A 3,335-nucleotide genomic window follows, 5' to 3' on the forward strand; every position below is an offset into this window, starting at 1 on the left:
CCCGCTTTGGATCCCCTGCAGGTCCCCAAATGGTGCCTAGCCCACAGCAGGTACCCCATGGTAGGTGACTGGTAAATGTTGAGTGGCTCAAATCTGTTTAGAAAAGCCTGTAAATGAAGTAAGCAAACCCCGTTTTGGTGAGGATTGTTGTCTCTGCTTGCACAGGCCAGGGGCATTCTCACCTCAGTGCTTTGGCTCTGCCAACCCCTGTCTGCCTCACCCCTTTTATGGAAATCTTGTACTTCAGTCAAGACCCCCAAACCCTCCCCCACACCCCCTCCGGTTGGCCTGCCCTGAAAGCTCCCTCATCTGGATTGCTATTGAATTTTAATAGTGCCATTCAGCTTTGCTCTGACCTCTTCTTTGTCATGCGTATTAATTTTCTTTCTCCACTGGGCTCTCCCATTCTCAAGGGTAAAGGCCCACAATCCCAAGGGCTTTCTGTTAGTCACTTCTTCTATACCCGGGAGGAATCAGAAGGTCTGACTCTATATGAATCACGGAAGTTCAGTGTCATCAGCAGAAACATCTGTTATTCCAGCCGTAGCTCAGAGTTTTCCTGACTAAGAAACCTACAAGGAAAAGCAAGGCCAAGGCTGAGTTTGGTGTTGATGGGGGCAGGGAAGGGGAAAAGGATGGCTGTGACCTGCCTTGGGCTCATGAATGTTATAGTCCTATTCTTGAACTTCAGTGAGATGCATGCGTCATAGGGGAAACGGGGACGGGGGTGCGGGGGGTCTCTCACCCACTGAAGGAGGCTCCTTTTCAGCTGTCCTGCCAGAGCTGGCCTGGATCAGGCAACTAGAAAGTCAACAAACATGGGGAAAAAAAGCCTTACATAGACAGCAATTCCAAAATGCTCCTCTGTGGGCCTCTCTCCTCATTTACATGCTTCCTTATCAGATGGGAGAAATGTGTCTTGTTTAGACAAGAAGGATACTGGTCAAAGGGGAAAAGTCAAGCTCTCTAGGCCTGCAGTTGTTCAAGCACCTGGAAAGAGCATTCTCTCCCTTAGGGACAGTTTTCCACCTTGCTCCAAACAAAAGCCAGACAGCTAGCCTCGAGCTACACTGTGGAAAAACAAACTCTGTGCAAGAGTTCCTCTCACATCTAGGCCGATCTAGCCCGACTTTTCCAGACCACAAATTGGAACTTGCTGATGGATAAGTATGGGTGGATTTATGACAAGACAACAGGACGGGACATCTGAGACAGGAGGTGTGATCCTCAAGTACACAGGGACCAGTGGTGTGTCCTCACTGTGGGTGCTAGGTCCAATGAGTAAAGAACACGGGAAGTGGTCCAGGCATGTGTTTCTCTGAAGTGGCCTGAACTCCAAGAGGCATGCAGGACAGGAGAGGCTTTGCTTCCTTAGTGTGTAGCTGCTGTTACCCTGGAAACGGCCTTTCTGGCCTACAGGGCCTAATAACATTCCTCAAAGTTTTCAGGAGTTGTGAGTTTTGGAATGATTACATAAACGTGGCTTTGTGGGGGCAGGGCCCTGCATGGGTAATACCCTGCCTCTGGAGTAGGGCCTTGAATAAAAACCCAGCAAAACAAAGGAGAAAATGCAGCCTGTGGTTTAGAGAGACTTTGGGGTTGCAGAATCACAGCTGCCAGATAGGAAACTTCTATGCATCTTTTTGTGTCTCAGCTCCTGAGGTGCCCTAGTGGAATGGGAACAGGGCACATATCCAATAATGTAGAATGCCCGTGGCCATGTACAAGGGCTTTTCATTCTCCAGACATTTACTCTCTGAGTCGCTGCAACTATGTGGTTGGGTAAGAAAGCAGTTGTCATATTAGAGTAATACGTAGTAATGAACTAACCACATGAAATTTGTCCCTACTCATACATCCCTCCCTGCTTACCAGCTGCATGCTTCCTGCCCTGGAATCTGCAGGATGTGGACTACAGCCTGATGCAGTGTAGTGCAGTGGCCAAACAAAGTCAAGAGCTGCTGGATTTCCTGAAGTCAAAGAAAATGATGCTGGGGAATTGCTCCCACCACACAAAGAGTCACTAATCGAGGTCTGGCTGAGTTAGCTGGTTCTGAACCGGAGAGACATCCACAAGCAGGAGGCATGATGGGAGTTTCCACAAGAAGACCCTTTGAAGAACAAAGTATCAAGAGACACTCTTGGTACAACTGATGAAGACCTTGAAGCATTTTTGCCAAAATGACCGTCTTTATGTTGGTGCGCGAAAGTCAAGGGTGACTTAGAGGCCCTTGTGCCACTAGATGTTTTGCTGGGGGAGGAGAGAGAAAAGCTTTGAACTCCCAAACAAACGTATTAGCACTTTATTACTAAGAATTATAGTGCACAATTGCATTTAGATGCTACATTTTGTTAAATTAAAGTTAAATAACTTATTGTTATGATTCAAGTGTCATTTTCCCCACTACTCAGGAATGTTGGTCTCTATTTGAAGTGGTTCCACTTGAAGTGAGCTTTCTCTATGTTGGCTGACTTGAGCTGACAAGGGTCTCCATTATTTCCAGGAGCTGATGGACCTGGGGACTTTGTTTTTCTTTGACCAAGTGAGGATGGAGGGGTGTGGGTTGCCTGTGTCCCAATCCAGGATGGGGGGTGACATTTAGCATCCAAAGCTCAGAAACAGAGCACAGAAGCCTGCTCAAGTGCCTGCTCAACTTACTTGACATCACCAGTGGGGTGTCAGAAAGGCTCCTCAAGCATCGCCTGACATCCCCCACCCCGGCACCTCCTCTTCCATTTGCAATTCCCCCCATTTGCAACCATCTCAGCAACCAGCTAGCCCTGTCTCCAGTTTTGCAGGCCCAAACTCATGGACTCCCTTATGCTGCTCCTCTTTCTTTCCTACTCCACATCTGCTTAGTTAATAAACCCTGTTGGCCTCACCATCAAAACACCCCAGGTTGTTTTCATGGGTGGCTGCCAACAGGCTGGGCCAAGCCCTGATTTTCTCTCTGATGACTCCTCACTGGCTCTCTGCTTCACCCATGCCCCTGCAGTTGAGAGTTTCAATAAAGAAGCCAGCATGGCCCCAGGAGATCACCTCACTCCTCTGCTCAAAGCCCTCCAAAATTTCCCAACTCACTCAGAGTGAAAACAGCGCTGATGGCAACTCTGTTGTCCCTTGACTGTGTCCTATAAGGCCTACATGACCCGGGCTATCACCTGTCTGACCGCATCCTCTATTCCCTCTTCCTTGATCCTTCTGCTCCAGCCACACTGTCCAGAACACAGCAGGCTCACTCTGGCCTATTCCTATCCTAGGGTCTTTGCACCTCCTCTTTCCTCTGACAGGAATTCTCTCCATTCCCACCCCCCACCCCCGCCAGTAGATGCTG

At 48.8% G+C, this 3,335-nt stretch overlaps 1 long non-coding RNA gene across 1 annotated transcript in view; it reads left to right on the forward strand.

Annotated features, from left to right (window-relative positions):
• Positions 1 to 2,376, forward strand: part of LOC112484909 — a 12,727-nt gene extending 10,351 nt beyond the window's left edge. The window contains exon 2 of the long non-coding RNA XR_003048296.1: positions 1,876 to 2,376. This is a non-coding gene — a long non-coding RNA (uncharacterized LOC112484909). The remainder of the gene's footprint in view (positions 1 to 1,875) is intronic.
• Positions 2,377 to 3,335: the final 959 nt, after the last annotated feature.

The sequence above is a fragment of the Pteropus alecto genome, unplaced genomic scaffold (genome assembly GCF_000325575.1).
Source record: "Pteropus alecto unplaced genomic scaffold, ASM32557v1 scaffold28, whole genome shotgun sequence".
NCBI classification, from domain to species: Eukaryota; Metazoa; Chordata; class Mammalia; order Chiroptera; family Pteropodidae; genus Pteropus; species Pteropus alecto.